Raw genomic sequence first — 17,686 nt, forward strand, 5'->3', positions numbered from 1 at the left:
TAAAAATGAGAAGACTGAAGTTATATCTGGATGCAGAAATTAAAAGTGATATTTTTACAAACTTTTTAAACAATAATAAATTATTCTTTGTTCAGTGAGAAAAATGATATGTACATTTACATTAAAAGATAGATTATCTTTATTTTTATTGGAAATATTTTCCCACGGGAAACCCAGATGGAGTTTCAGGCTCCAGCCTTCACCCTGGAACAGTAGCAGCCAATGTGGCCTTTTGGGGGATGAATCAGCATATTGAAGACATCTCTCTTCATCTGTTTCTCACTCTTTCTCTGTCACTCTGCCTTTCAAATAAATAAATAAATCTATTTTAAAAAGAAGAAATATTTTCTAGCAAATTCCCTTGTCTCTTCCCTGTACAGTCAATAACTTTAAAGTATTGTGAAGTAATATACTGGTAAGTTTAAAAAAAAAAAAATCCAACTGGGCTGGCACCATGGCTCACTTGGTTAATCCTCCACCTGCAGCACCGGCATCCCATTTGGGCCCTGAGTTTTAGTCCCAGTTGTTCCCCGTCCAGGCCAGCTCTCTGCTGTGGCCCGGGAGGGTAGCGGAGGATGAACCAAGTGCTTGGGCCCCTGCAACCACATGGGAGACCAGGAAGAAGCACCTGGTTCCTGGCTTCAGAAAGGTGCAGCACTGGCAGTGGCGGCCATTTGGGGAGTGAACCAACGGAAGGAAGATTTTCTCTCTGTTTTTCTCTCTCTCTCTCACTGTCTATAACTCTACCTTTCAAATAAATTTTTAAAAATCCAATTAATATATTATCAAAAAAATAAAATTTAAATATTCTATGTTGCCCCACTCCTACCTCTAATGATATACTGGGGCAAATACAAGACCTCTTGTCTGAGAATGAAGAGAAAAAGGGACAAGATTGTCAAAGGCCATTTTTAATACCACTGGGTTTTATTATCTCTTTTATCCTTAATAATTTAATAGGATTATATATCATAATATTTTAGTTTGAATTTTTGATATTATTAAAATCTTTTCTTATTTTGATTATTCTGATTCCTTAATGAATTACCTGTGTTCTACCTTTAGATTTTTAAAGCAACTATTTATATATTCTGCTTAATAATCCTATCTTTGATATACATATATAAAATGTATATATATATAATGTCCATCCACTTTGTCTATTGTTTATTCTTTTTCTGAGTCTCTCATCATTTGAATTTATTTTCAGGTATTACTTTCTTCAGATTTTCCAAAATTATACATAATATTTGCTTATTTTTGTCTTCTTGGATATTTTTATTTTTTTTTTTTTTATTTTTTTTTTCTTTTTTTTATTTTTATTTTTATTTTTTTTTTTATTTTTTTTTTTAAACTTTTATTTAATGAATATAAATTTCCAAAGTACGACTTATGGATTACAATGGCTTTCCCCCCATACCGTCCCTCCCACCCACAACCCTCCCCTTTCCCACTCCCCCTCCCCTTCCATTCACATCAAGATTCATTTTCGATTATCTTAATATACAGAAGATCAGCTTAGTATACATTAAGTATGGATTTCAACAGTTTGCTCCCACACAGAAACATAAAGTGAAAAATAATACATGATTTTTTAAAATGATGATGAAATCAGAGCAGACCTATTGTCATGTTTAATCCCAGTGAGAGTCAAGTTGGGAATTGATAATTTCTTTTTTTTTTTTTTTTTTACAGAGGATCAGTTTAGTATGCATTAAGTAAGGATTTCAACAGTTTGCACCCCCATAGAAACACAAAGTGAAATATATTGTTTGAGTACTCGTTATAGCATTAAATCTCAATGTACAGCACATTAAGGATAGAGATCCTACATGAGGAGTAAGTGCACAGTGACTCCTGTTGTTGACTTTACCAATTGACACTCCTGTCTATGGCATCAGTAATCTCCCTATGCTCCAGTCATGAGTTTCCAAGGCTATGGAAGCCCTCTGAGTTCTCCGATTCTTATCTTGTTTAGACAAGGTCATAGTCAAAGTGGAGGTTCTCTCCTCCCTTCAGAGAAAGGTACCTCCTTCTTTGATGGCCTGTTCTTTCCACTGGGATCTCACTCGCAGAGATCTTTTGCCAGAGTGTCTTGGCTTTCCATGCCTGAAATACTCTCATGAGCTTTTCAGCCAGCTCCGAATGCCTTTAGGGCTGATTCTGAGGCCAGAGTGCTATTTAGGACATCTGCCATTCTATGAGTCTGCTGAGATTCTCACTTCCCATGTTGGATCACTCTCCCCTTTATTTACTCCATCAGTTAGCGTTAGCAGGTACTAGACTTGTCTATGTGCTCCCTTTGACTCCCAGTCCCTTCACCATGACCAACTGTGAACTGAAACTGATCACCTGGAACAGTGAGATGGCATTGGTACATGCCACCTCGATGGGATTGAATTGGAATCCCCTGGTATGCTTCCAACTCCACCACTTGGGGCAAGTCAGCCTGAGCATGTCCCAAATTATACATCTCTTCCCTCTCCCATTCCCACCACCATGTTCAACAGGGATCACATTTCAGTTAATTTTCAACACTTAAGAATAACTGTGCATCAATTACAGATCTAAACCAGTCATATTAAGTAGAACAGACAAAAAAAACTACTAAGAGGGATAATGTATTTAGTTGTTCATTAACAGTCAGGGCTATGCTGATCAAGCCACCATTTCCCATAGTGTCCACCTCACTCCAACAGGTTTCCCTCTTGGTGTTCAGTCAGTCGTCACTGATCAGGGAGAACATATGGTATTTGTCCCTTTGGGACTGGCTTATTTCACTCAGCATGATGTGTTCCAGATTCCTCCATTTTGTTGCAAATGACTGGATTTCGTTGTTTCTTACTGCGGTATAGTATTCTAAAGAGTACATATCCCATAATTTCTTTATCCAGTCTATCGTTGATGGGCATTTATGTTGGTTCCAGGTCCCAGCTATTGTGAATTGAGCTGCAATAAACATTAGGGTGCAGACCTCTTTTTTGTTTGCCAATTTAAATTCCTTTGGGTAAATTCCAAGGAGTGGGATGGCTGGGTCGAACGGTAAGGTTATCTTCAGGTTTCTGAGGAATCTCCAGACTGACTTCCATAGTGGCTTGACCAGTTTGCATTCCCACCAACAGTGGGTTAGTGTCCCTTTTTCCCCACATCCTCGCCAGCATCTGTTGTTGGTAGATTTCTGAATGTGAGCCATTCTAACCGGGGTGAGGTGAAACCTCATTGTGGTTTTGATTTGCATTTCCCTGATTGCTAATGACCTTGAACATTTTTTCATGTGCCTGTTGGCCATTTGGATTTCCTCTTTTGAAAAATGTCTATTGAGGTCCTTGGCCCATCTAAAGAGCAGGCGCCATCTTGGACATACGTCATAAGCAGAGCGACCTCAGGTCTGCACCGGCCCTGAGCCTAGCAGAAAAACCTGACTCTGGGCGGGGCGAATTAACAGGAGATTAGGAGCTAGTAAATTTGTGGATATTTTTATTTAAAAGGCATAATGACTGAGGTTAAAATTTATGACAAACCAGGGCCAGCATTGTGGCACAGTGGGTTAAGCCACCCCACCTGATACATCAGCATCCCACATGTTCATGTCCCAGCTGCTCCACTTCTGATCCACCTCCCTGCTAATGACCTGAGTAAAGTAGCAGAAGATGTCCTAAGTGTTTTGGCTCCTGCCACCCACGTGGGTGAGTTGGATGAAGCTCTTGGCTCTTGGCTTTGCCTGGCCCAGCACTAGCCATTGTGGCCATCTGTGGAGGCAACCAGTGAATGGAAAATCTCTCTCTCTCTCTCTCTCTCTCTCACTAACTTTCAAAAATAAATGAATAAATCTTAAAAAGAGAGTTACTATGAAACATGCTAATTTCTTAGTCCTTCTGGTTTCCTTTCCGTATCTTCAGAATCTATTATTTGCTTTACTACGGGCCATGAGTAGACAGATTCCAGTCCCAAATTTAAAAAAAAAAAAAAAAAAAAATACTAAATAGTTGCCTGTCCAACTTTGTGAGACACTAGTCTGTGAAACACTCTTGGTTATGTCCAGAATTTACCACTTGTTCATTCTGGAAAGAATCTGCTTTCCATATGATAGAATATTGAAAATATCTTTGATAAAGTATTGCATTAGAGTGATTGTATTCATTGTTATCACATCAATATCAATCAGTTCCATATGAAATAATTCGTATAAACTATCACACAATAGTTCCAAAACAAATGTTATTAGAACTGCTACCGTATGAAACAACAGATAACATCTTCTATGTGATTGCTATGATCCAGGTATTATACTAAAAAAAAATTTAACAGAATTATCTCAATTAACCCTTAGAATAATTTAAAAGGAAAGGATGAGCATGATCTTTATTTTCCAGAAAAAAAGTTCAGTAATGGAGAGTTCAGTTCATCCAGATTTTAATCAGACAGTAAAAAGCAGTCAGAATCGAACAAAACTTTCTAAAGGAGAAAACAAATTATTTTAGATAACATATATGTAAATAGTGACAAAGACCAACCTATAGTTGCCAATAAAGGAGAAAAGGTGTTTCTACACAATGTTATAAACAAAGTTGATCCATTAGTGAGTATATGGAGTACACATATTCCTACTGAGAGTCAAATGGTTAAATTTACAGGCAATTACATTCTACCGTATAAGCTATGGATGAAATTTGCATTTTTAAAACTATGTGTGTCTAGGAGGGAAACTGTGAGAACAGACCCATGGGGCTGACACTATGGCACAGTAGGTTAAGCTTCTGGTCATGGTGATGGACGGGCTCCAGTTTGTGTCCTGGCTGCTCTTCTTCCAATCCAGCTCTCTGCTAATGGCCTGGAAAGCAGTGGAAGATGGCCCACATGCTTGGGCTCCTGCACCCACATGGGAGATCTGGAAGAAGCTCCTGGCTTCTGGCTTTGGATCAGTCTAGCTCCAGCCATTTGGAAAGTGAACTAGTGGGTAGAGGACCTCTCTGTCTCTCCCTCTCTCTGTCTTTAATTCTTCCTCTCAAATAAATAAATCTTTTTCAAAAAGAGGGAAAGAGAACAGATCTACATGATGCTATGCACTCTGCTGACTGACATTCAATGAAATAAACAAGTATGGAGGCGCTTAAAGGACACAGCCCCCTAGACAATGTACCCTCTTCACTGCCTTCTACAACTTCCCCCCAACTCTTTCAACTCCCAACCCCAGTTCCCCCATGTTCTTTCATGAACCTTTAACTTCCACTGTGTTGAATCTATACAGACCATTTGTTTCACAATCTATTACATGTCTAATATTTGTATAACTCTCATTGTAGAAAGCATTTACCCATAAATTTCCTCACTTAAGTTTTCAAGATACAGCAAAGTACAGATAGAAAAGTGACACTTTCACTTTATGAGTGAAGAAATATCACATAAGAAGTCCTTTCACAATGGCAACAACATGCTTCTCTATTAAACCAATCGTGTCATTAATTGTCCATTCAAGACAACGTATCTGTGACATCCCTTGGCCTTTGGTGCTGCTGTACCTAAAATATTTAACCCCCAGACTTACAGCACTAAACCTTGATCCTTTCCCCAATAAAACACAAAGTCTAGGGGTGGGCATTTAACCTAGTGGTTAGGATGTCATGTCCTCTATCACAGTACCTGGGTTGGAGTCCTGCCCCAGCTCTGACTGCAGAGCTATATGCTAATATGAAGTCTGAACAGCAGCAGTGATGGCTAGTGACTGGGTTCTAGCAACTAGTGCCGGGAAACCTAGATTGAGTTCCCTGCTCCCAGCTTTGGTTTGGTCCAGTCCTGGCCATTGCAGACATTTGGATGATGAGCCAGAAGAAGGAAACTCTCTCTTTATATTAGTCTCTCTCTCTCTCTCTCTCTCTCTCTCTCTCTCTCTGTCTTTCTCTCTCTCCGTCTCTGTCTCTTTCTCTCTCTCCTCCTGTGTGTGTGTCTTTCAAAAAACAGTCTTTTTAAATGTATCTTTTTACATCTGTGATTATCTAAGCATCTTCAGTGTGTGACAGTTAACTCCAGGGAACACACTTGGTCTTAATAAAGAAAAAAAAAGATTTGAAAGGCAGAGTAACAGAAACAAAGAGAGATCTTCAACTGCCAGTTCACTCTCAAATGGCCACAAGAGCCAGGGCTGGGCCAGGCTGAACCCAGGAGCCAGCACTTGTTCTGTGTATCCCTTGAGACTGGCAGGGGCTAAAGCGTTTAGGCCATCTTTCACTTCTTTCCCAAGCACATTAGCAGGGAGTTGGATGGAAAGCAGAGCAGCCAGACATGCACCAGTGCCATAGGGAATGCTGGGGCAAACAGCAGCTTAACCAGCTATGCCAAAATATCAGCCTCCACACTTGGGTCTTTAAATATTATCATAATTACAGTATCAACAATTTACTCGGAAAACAGTATTCAGAATTCCTATGAGAGGTCTCAAAGATATCCTGATCACTGGAGCAAATTAGAATTTTGCAAATTAACTGCTTGGAAGCAAAGTTCTCATTTGAATGCCCAGATAATTCTGGTACACCAAGAAGTTATGGTTTCACCTCACGTAGACACTGTCTGACCAGAAGAACGTTAATGTACCTGCTGGTCTGTATAGAAAACAGAGAACATGCAGAGATGTGCCATTTGTGAGCAGTAACTGTGACCCCTAGGGTCCCTGCACTCACAGTGTTGTTTCTAGGACTGAGGCATCACATCTGAGACACAAAAGACTTCATACAGGAAAGCACATCTGCAGAAACAGCGCCTGTGCTCACTGAGTGTTACTGCCTGAAGGTCCCCTCAGTTTAACTGTTTTTCCTTTGATGTGATGCTCACTTGTATTGCTCTCTAACCACATTCTTTTTTCTTTTGAGAACTTGCTCCCTCTCACAAGGACACACCATTTGGCAGACTCAATGATTGCTTTGCAGGCAGAGTAATTAAAAAAAAATGCCCCTTTTTCTCTTCAAGAAAAGTTATTAAAACCCTTCTTTATTTAGAATTGATCTCTATCTTTAATTTGCAGGATGCCTAATCATTAGCTGAAGGAAAAAAGAAAGTAATGTCAAGTTGTTTTTGTTAATGTCCCATTTAGCTCATTTCTATCTTTATGAGGACTAAACTTGAGAAAAACAAAATGAAGTAGGTATGATAAGAGATTCACAGTCAGTGGCCTCTACTGCTGTGAACACAGCACCTAATCTTATTCATTCCATGAAAGCAGGATAAGGTGAATTAGATAAAATGTTGACTTTTTTTCCCATTCTCTCTGAAAGACCACCAATGATATGTTTCCTGGAATGGGAGATGAAATGAAAAACTAAACATGCTCCTGGAGATTATCTTTCTAGGTCTAAGCAATTGAAAAACAATGAACTTGATTATAGCAGGACACCCATGCCTAGATGTCACCAACATAAACGGACTCTAAGTCTTTATTGACATCAGTTTTAGATTTTTGACCAGCGTAAGGTAAAGCTATCTTTTAAAATTTACCTATAAGAGTTGCTACCTATAACTAGACACATTTATTGTACTAAATCTAAGGATTAAGGAGATCAATGTTCAATTCATAATTTAATAATCCCTGGGGTATTATCCACCTTTAGAAGGTGGGAAACTTGGATATATTGTGATGCAAGGAACAAAGAATGGTTTAAAGGGTAGTTTCTGTGGCTTTATCTTTATACATATATCTATACTCACATCTCTGTTTAGACCTACACATATCATGAAATAAAATCAAATAATGGTCAAGCCTGTGGTACCAGAATACTTCATAAATGTGACAGTGAATTATAGAAAATGTAATCTGCAGAGATAGATAGAAGTTTCCTAGCAGTTACACCATTTATTTCAAAGAACTTAAAACTTCACTTTAAGAAATTACATATTTATCCATGTATCCCTGGTTCTTGGTATTCCTTTTTTTTCTTTTCTTTCTATGTCTCAATTTTCCAGGCTTGACTATTTGGCTTTGAGCAACATGTACATGTCTTTAATGTCCATTTCTTGATACTAGTTTGAAGGCATTTGTCTATGTGCTTCCAAAAATTACATTAACTCTCTCAAGAGTCAGTGCGTTTTCTGCAGGGATTTTGTTTTACTTGATTTTGCTTTTCTTTGTGAATATGAGGCTTTTCATCAGCTTTTAATATTTTTTTTCAGTGAAATTTATGGCTTGAATAAAATGAGCACACCCAGTGGGTGCTATACAACTAGCTGTCTGTGAATTCTCATGGCCAATGATTTTCAATGTACCAATGGTTCATAAATCTCAAAGGCCATAAAAATGTTTCTTCTTAAGGTATGATCGAGTCTGTAAATTCCAAGGTAGATAGCACCTAAGACTGTCAGAGTTCATTTTATCTTTTTTCTTTTTTTATTATAAATGATTTCTTGATGCTTGAGAATTTTACTTGATGGACAGCAACAAATCCTAAAATTTTAAGTTTTTTTTTTTTTTCAAAATAGATACATTATGGAGAGTGAACTGTATCCAAATGTTTTTTTAAAATATCTTTAAGCTCTTCTCCTATCCCTCCTTCAAAAACAGGACTTCAAGTGTAGTGAAGAATGAGAAAATTCATAAAGTCAGGGAATATAGGAAGTGCAACCAGAGGTGGGAGGGAGGGAAGCAAATATATCTCATTAACTCTCTCAAGTTACAAAAATAATCAAGGCTTATCTACAGTTAACATACTACTTTATTTTTTGATTTTAAATTTTCTAAAACTGGAATACATCTTAAATCTGTATGTACCTTCAGTGAAGCAGGGTTTCATTTTGTTTTCCTGAAAGATTTACTGTAAAGAAAATATGAGACAATGTCTTTTTGTTTTTTAAGACAATGTCTTTATACAACAGGAAGCCAGGTATTCAAGTTCTCTTTCTTTCCTAAATTTGCTCTGCAGCTGCAATAGGTAGAATATCAATACATGTCATAGGAGCCCAGAAAGACAAATTCAGTTATTTGTGTCAGTACATGACATTGACCCAGAAACCTTATAATCTAGGAAGGAAACATTTAACAAGGAGGTAGATGTGACAAATCCCATCCTGAGGGATGGAAGGGAAGGAATAAATTCCTTGCTGGAACCAAGGAATTTACCTGAAAGAGGTAAGACTGGTTAGGGGATTTCCTGAGTAGGAGGCTAAATACAAGATACTTTATACTTTTTTTTAGTGTTTTTTTTTTTTTTTAAGATTTATTTATTTGCAAGTCAGAGTTACACAGAGAGAGGAGGGAGAGAGACAGACAGAGAGAGAGAGAGAGAGAGAGAGAGGTCTTCCATACAGTGGTTCACTCCCCAATTGGCCACAATGGCTGGAGCTCTGCCATCCGAAGCCGGGAGCCAGCAGCTTCTTCTTGAACTGGCACCATATGGGATGCCAGCGCTTCAGGTCAGGGCATTAACCCATTGCACCAGAGCGGCGGCCCCAAGATACTTTATTCTTAAAATTATATTGTTTCCTTTTTTTAACTTTTATTTAACAAATATAAATTACCAAAGTACAGCTTATGGATTATAGTGCCCCCCCCCCATAATTTCCCTCCCACTCGCACCCCTCCCATCTCCCGCTCCCTCTCCCATTCCATTCACATCAAGATTCATTTTCGATTCTCTTTATATACAGAAGATCAGTTTAGCATGTATTAAGTAAAGATTTCAACAGTTTGCTCCCACACAGAACATAAAGCGTAAAATATTGTTTCAGTACTAGTTATAGCATTAATTCACATTGAACAACACATTAAGGACAGAGTTCCTACATGAGGAGTAAGTGTACAGTGACTCCTGTTGTTGACTTAACAAATTGACACTCTTGTTTATGGCGTCAGTAAACACCCTAGGCTCTTGTCATGAGGTGCCAAGGCTATGGAAGCCTTTTGAGTTTGCCAAGTCTGATCATTTTTAGACAAGTTCATAGTCAAAGTGGAAGTTCTCTCCTCCCTTCAGAGAAAGGTACCTCCTTTTTTGATGGCCCGTTCTTTCCACTGGGATCTCATTCACAGAGATCCTTCATTTAGGTTTGTTGTTGTTGTTGTTGTTGTTGTTGTTGTTTTGCCAGAGTGTCTTGGCTTTCCATGCCTAAAATTACTCTCATGGGCTCTTCAGACAGATCTGAATGCTTCTTTCTGGTTTTGATTTTGTGACAAGAAAACTGAATTCAGATGATCAGAATAAAAAATAGAATGTTGAGCAAGTGTTGAATAGAATAGCATCAAGAACATACCTCAGTTGTGAACCAAAGACATCCCGGATATCTCTGTTAAGAAGGAGGCATTTTCAGGATCACTAGCCATCAGGGAAATGCAAATAAAAACCACAATGAGGCTTGTCCTCACCCCAGTCAGAATGGCTCTCATACAGAAATCAACAGTAAATGCTGGCAAGGATGTGGGGAAAAAGGTACCCTAATCCATTGCTTGTGGGAATATAAACTAGTACAACCATTGTGGAAAACATTATGGGGATACCTCAGAAAGCTGAAAATAGATAGACCATATGAGCTATCCATCCCAGTCCTAGGAATTTACCCAAAGGAAATGAAATCAGCATATGAAAGAGTTAGCTGTACCCACATGTTTATTGCAGCTCAATTTACAATAGCTAAGATATGCAATCGATCCAGAATTCTTGAACTGATGGCTGGATAAAGAAATTGGCATATATATATATATATATATACAATGGAATATTACTCAGCCATAAAAGAGAATGAAATCCTGTTTTTGCAACAAAATGAATGCAACTGGAAACCATTATACTTAGTGAAATCAGCCAGTCACCAAAACACAAATATTATGTTTTCCCTGATCTGTGGTTACTAATAGATTACAAAAAATGCAATGTTTAGGAATGAAATTGACATTTTGAGATTTGATGATTGTTTATAGCCCTTTTATCTATTGTTGAGGAAGCGTGGGCTTTTTTTCTTACTATCTGTTGGACTCTTTTCTTAGTGTAGGGTTAATCTCATATAAAGTATAATCTTATATAAAGTGAACTGAAAGTAGATCACTGTAAAAATTAAGAGAGGGATGGGGTCGGCACCGTGGCTCACTTTGCTAATGCTCCGCCTATGGCGTCGGCATCCCGGGTTCTAGTCCCAGTTGGGGCACTGGGTACTAGTCCCAGTTGCTCCTCTTCCAGTCCAGCTCTCTGCTATGGCCTGGGAAAGCAATAGAAGATGGCCCAAATGGTTGGGCCCCTGCACCCACATGGGAGATCAGGAAGAAGTACCTGGCTTCTGGCTTCAGATCAGCGCAGCTCCAGCCTTTTTGGCCATTTGGGGAGTGAACCAATGGAAGGAAGACCTCTCTGTCTCTCTCTCACTGTCTATAACTCTACCTATCAAATAAAAAAAAAAATTGAGGGGTGGAGCGTAACAGCTGAAGCCACCACCTGCAGTGCCAGCATCCCATATGGGCACCAGTTTGAGTCCTACCTGATCCACTTCTGATCCAGCTTTCTGCTATGGCCTGGGAAAACAGTAGAAAATGGCCCAAATCCTTGGGCCCCTGTACCCTAGTGGGAGACCTGGAAGAAGCTCCTGGCTCCTGGCTTCAGATCGGCACAGCTCCGGGCTTTGTGGCCAACTAGGGAGTGGACCACCTACTTGGTGGATGGAAGTGGATGGAAGACCTCTCTCTCTCTGCCTCTCCTCTCTCTGTGTAACTCTGACTTTCGAGTAAATGAGTAAATCTTAGAAAAATAAAAATTAAGAGAGGGAATAAGAATGGAAGGAGGAGGAATTATGGGAGCATGGGTAGGAGGGATTTCATACTTGGGTAGGCAGTATCACTATATTCCTAAATCTGTATGCATAAAATACATGAAATTTGTTCACCTTAAAATTTTTAAAAATGAATTAATTTTTAAAAAGAGGAAAGAATTTGTCTTAAATATAGAGTGTCTAAAAAAGTACAAAACAGCAATAAAAAAAAACAAATTACAACTTGATGAGTAGTAATACTTGGTGGAAGGTTATCTAACGATTCATTGAATTTTTAAATAAGAATGTAATCAAATACCATATAGATTAAGGATATGGTTTGAGTATTCCTAAAGACCATACGTGTTAAAATTTAATCCCCACTGTAAAGTATTAAGAGATTGGAAAGTGAATCCAACTATGGTATTCAGGAATGGGACCACAGGGGATTGTTTAGAATTAGATAAGGTCACTGGGCTGGAGCCTCCTGAATTGAGTCCTGCTAACTATTCAAGAGGAGGAAGAGAGATACAGACCCACATGTACATGCCTTGTCATTTAAAATATAAAATCCAGCACCCCCTTTGGAGCATGTCTACAAGAAATTCATCATTCAATACAGTCCCTAGATCTCACACCTCCAGAACCTTGGCCAAAGTAAGCTTCTTCATTACAAAACAGTCTGTCTCAGATATTTCAATGCAGTAATCAAAAGTATACTAATATATTAAATTATTAGCTGTTTTTGAATATTTAATTATTTTTTTGAAGGGCAGAGTTGGGGGTTGGGTGGGGGGAGAGGGAGACAGAGAGATCTTCCATCTGCTGGTTCACTCCCCAGATTATCACACCAGCCAAGACTGCATTAGTCTGAAACCAGGAGCCAGCAGCTCCACCCTGGTCTCCCGTGTGGGCTGCAGGTGCCACGTGCTTGTGCTAACACTGCTGCCTTCCTAGCAGTGTCAGCACGGAACAGGATGAGAAATGATAGCCCTCCAGTACGGGCTGTCGACGTGCAAGCAGTTTAACCCGTAACACCACAAGGCTAGCCTCTACTAACTACCTTAAAAGATATGTTTCACAATATGTAAATTCTGAGACTAAAATTTCAGGCTCAGGGTCAGTTGTAGGCATGGAATAACCCGAAGGCAGCAATTATTCCTCTCTATTTATTTAATTCCTTTCAATTTATGTAGTTATAGTATGGTGATTAATATCCAGTTTTCCAATGAATATTATTTAAAAATTTGCTTTTTAAGCCTTCATATGCAAATTGGTAACTCTGGTAGTTAGTATGACATGTGTTTCTAAAACTTAGCAATAGTGCAGTGTATTTGAAATTATTTTAATATGCAACATTAAAAATAATTTCCTTCTAAGTAAAGGATATAGAAAATGTTTGAGAGGATATAGATTTACCACAAAGAGCAGGAATCTAAAACATACTAAGAGTGCAGTCCCTCTTTACTCATTAAAGTTATTTCTGTGCTTATTTTTTTGTTAGTGTCTTTTGTTAGTTAGATAAGGAGGGGTTCTCAGAGTTGGGGGGAGAGATTTAAACCCAGGAATTCTGTGGAGGATTATTTTTACCAGTCTTGCATCTTTTCCATTATTGAGTACAAAAATCAGTTGGTAGTTTTCTCTAGACTTCAGGTGGTTGACTCGTGATAATAATACTTATAAAAAGGAGCGAAAAATAAAGGAAAACAAGCACAGTTCTCATATGTGACCCTACAGAGCTATTCTGCTGTGTTCATCTGCCAGTTGAGAATCAATTTGGAATCCCACTGGCTAAACTGTGAACTGCTAGAGGCAAGGCTGCTCTATTCACTGTGCACACAAATGGGTAACATCCCATCTACCAACACTTCTTAAAGCAAAAACAAGGTGGAAGAATTCTGGATCAATTGGAGAGGGTATTATTCATGTTCACAATACCATCTTAAATCTGCATATAAATTGTCACTTTACATGTTATATTCAATGATTTAGATGAGCAACAAAATGGATAAAATTTTTAAAAAGCTTTGCAATTCTAAGGTCTTAGTTCACATTTGAGAATGTGATCATGGGCTGAACATATGGTAAACTCCTAAGTATGAATTAAATGAATGTGCAAAAGTAAAATGGAGGACCAGCTGTCAATTCTAGCAGATACTGATAAAAGCATAGAGAAGTCCTCCAAAAAGAAACTTCAATCAAAAATAAAGTCATTTTATATGGTCCAAGAAAGAAAGTTTCTGACTTTCAAGTTTGTCCTGGATGCAGTGACAACTGTGAATATGAATTACATTGATTACCTTTGAAATATGGTTAATCTTATTCAACTCTCAGTCTTACAGGACCAGGAAAGAATGCTATCTGTGTTATCAAAGGAATCCTGACTCTTCCCTTGCTGCCTAAAACATAATAAAAACCATTATTGAAGGCCTTTGAAGAAGCATTATTTTAAGCCCTAGAATAATTAGTAATCAACAAATAGTGCTCCTCCTGTCAATCCTACATTTATATGGGAGGAGATTTAAAATGGGCTCTATAGTGTGTTAAAAGGTATTAAAATTTTGTGGGGGAAGTGAAACAGGGAAGAGATTTCAGAAAAAAAGTCTAGACTGGCTATATCAAACAGAACTTCTTAAATCTTAAAGTTAAGACCAGGAGGGTGAACCAATGGCAAAGGAAGACCTTTCTCTCTGTCTCTCTCTCTCTCACTGTCCACTCTGCCTGTCAAAAAATAAAAAAAATTTAAAAAAAATTAAAAAAAAGACCAGCAAGATGATGTAGAATCTATAGGATGTAGACAGAAAACAGGTCCGAGAAATGAGCCCTAGTTTTACAAGCAAATATGTAAAACTACAGAGTATAAGAGGAATGAGAAGGATCTTTTGTAAAAGAGAGGGGAAAGAGTAAGAAAAATAGTTCATTTTATATGTCAACTTTACTGGGCTAAAGGGTGCACAGATACCTGGTAAACTATTACTCAGCTTTCTGAATGCATCTGTGAGAGTGAGAGATTATCGTTGTATCAGCGGACTGAGTAAAGAAGATCACCTTCAAGAATGTGGGCAAGCATCATCCACTCTGTTGAGGGCTAAAATAAAGCAAAAAGTAGATGAAGAGAAAATTATTTCTATCTAGTTGTTCCAGGATATCCATATTCTCCTTCCCTCAAACAGCACCTGCAATTCTCAAATATTTTGACTCGAGTTGATCAGGGTGTACAACACAGCTCACTCTGGTTCCTCAAGCCTTCTAACTTGCACTGAATTAAATCACTGGCCTTCCTGGTTCTGTAGTCTGCAGATTGCTGATTGCATGAAGGACTTCTTGGACTTCATAATTGAATGAGTCAATTCCCATAACAAATGTACTAGTTTTATTTCTCTGGAGAATGTTGACTAACATGATAGGGTAAGATGGAAAGAAGAGTATGGTATCTTGAAAATAAATGACAAACTGTTTAAAGGAGGGAGCTAGTGGTTATCACTGTTAAAAATCATGCAGAAGCAAAATACAATGAATACTATGGTCAAAAGGAGAATATACTGCAATCCTATTTTATACCACATGGGTGGCTTCATGATACTAGACAAAAATTAAAACATAAGACAGAAGAGAATAGTAATCGTGCTCAGCTTTTCAGATTGCTTCATACAATTATGGTAAAGTATCTTGCATTTATGTCAATATGTGTTTTTGGGTTTTTTCAGGGAACAGATCCAATAGCAGAAGGCGGGAGAGAGAGAGAGTGAGACAGAGAGAGAGAGAGATCAAGTGAGAGAGATAAGGAAGGGAGATGGATGGATGGACAGATGATAGATAAGGGTGAGAGGGGATTTATTACAGCATTTGGTTCATGCAGTTGTGTTAGTTCAGAAATTTGACAACACACTGAAACACATTAGAAACCCTGGGATTCTGGCAGCCCAACTCAGTCCAAATCTACAGGAAAAATCTACCAGGAAAACTAATTATGTAATTCTCACTCTCTGATACCAAGGGTCCTTTTTTTTTTTTTTTAACAGATTTTATTTATACGTTTGATAGGCAGAGTTAGAGAGGGACAGACCGAGAAAAAGGTCTTAAGTCCACTGGTTCACTCCCCAAATGGCTGCAATGCCCAGAGCCAGGTCAATCCAAAGTTAGGAGCTTCCTCCGGGTCTTCCACACAGGTACAGGGGCCCGAGCACTTGTGGTAACTTCTGCTGCTTTCCCAGGCCATAGCAGAAGCTGGATTGAAAGAGGAGCAGCCAGAACACGAACTGGCACCCATATCGGATGCCGGTGTTGCAGGCAGAGGCTTAGCCTACTAGGTCACAGTGCCAGCCCAATACCAAGGATCTTAAAACCCAGGTGACCACTAGTGTTGTTTTTAAAGTCCCAAGACCAGATAGTCTGGGATCCTGATATCAAGATGGGGGCAGAAGAGTATGTCACAATCTCAGGAGAGAGGAAATCCTTTTTCCTGCCTTCTTGAGCTACTAGCCAATTGGAAGGTAACCACCTACACTGAGGGTGGATCTTCTCCACTAAGCCCTTTGGCCACATGCCAATCTCCTCTACGCACAACGCACACAGACCCACCAAGAATTAATGCTTTACCAGTTCTCTAAAAATCCCTTAATCAGTGAAGGTCACATTACCTATCACAACATATAAGCTCATTTTGTGTCTCTTCTTGTTCCGGCAACAAAGCCATTAAAGACGGAACCATGTGATACTCATCTTTAGTTATCCAAAATCTATCATAGTGTTTTTGAAAAAGTATGAGTTCATTGATTTTTATTATCTAACAAGAAGAAGAAGGGAGAGACAGGGGAAAGGTACAATGAGAGAGACAAATGGGAAAAAGGACATTAGAGGAATGAAGAGAGAAGAAAAAAATAGTTTTGTCCACTAAAATTGGCATAAGGCCAATTTACACAGCATTTAGACATCTGGAGAATTCTTCAGGGAAACAAAGAATGACACTTGGAGAAACACATACTGAAAAAGTGTCCTCATTCCCAGAAAATAGTAATTTGTTATCTACTGTATAAGAGTTCCCCGTTAGCACTGCAATTAGTCAAGGGTCAGTCTGTAGGGCCTTTCAATATCCCTTCAGCACTTAGAAAACAAAATATTTAGTCTCAAGCATGCACATTTATTTGGTAAAAAAAAAAAAAGTTTTCTATTGTCTTTATTCTCAAAACAAAGTTCAAGGTGTTCGTAGAGATTATGAAGCTGATGTTTTTCACAAAATAAGTCATGATAGGAAAAGTTATGATCAAATTTCAAGAAAAATGACACAAAATTAATCTGAATAGATGTACCAAATTAAATTTATGAAATTACTTAAAAAATAATTCCTCTTGGGGCCAGTGCTGTGGTGTAGCGGGTTAAAGCCCCAGCCTGCAGTGCCAGTATCCCATATGGGTTCTAGTCCCAGCTACCCCTCTTCCAATCCAGCTCTCTGCTATGGCCTGGGATAGCAGAAGAAGATGTCCCAAGACCTTGGGCCCCTGCACCCACGTGGGAGATCTGGAAGAAATTCCTGGCTCATGGCTTCGGATTGGCGCAGCTCCAACCGTTGTGGACATCTGGGGAGTGAACCAGCAGATGGAACACCTTTCTCTCTCTCACTCTCACTGTCTGTAACTCTACCTCTCAAATAAATAAATAAATAAATCTTTAAAAAATAATTCCTCTTTCCTCTGTTTCTCACCATCTCATCATCTCTCTCCATTTTCCTAGTATATGTCTGATGGAAGAATTTCTCCATAAAACCAAGTAAGTTGCTTTTACATTTTTCTTGTAGAAATTTTTTTTAAAAATCTGTGATCCTAGCCAATGCAAAGTATTATATTCAAGAAATGAGATTATTCAAATTTTAAAATATGTGGAAATGTTTCCTTCAAAATATAGATAATAGCATTCTTGGAACTTTTACCTAAAATGAGTCAGAAGGGAGATTCCCAATTTATGAACATGATTGTTCAGA

Source organism: Oryctolagus cuniculus, chromosome 20, assembly GCF_964237555.1.
Source record: "Oryctolagus cuniculus chromosome 20, mOryCun1.1, whole genome shotgun sequence".
Taxonomy (NCBI): Eukaryota; Metazoa; Chordata; class Mammalia; order Lagomorpha; family Leporidae; genus Oryctolagus; species Oryctolagus cuniculus.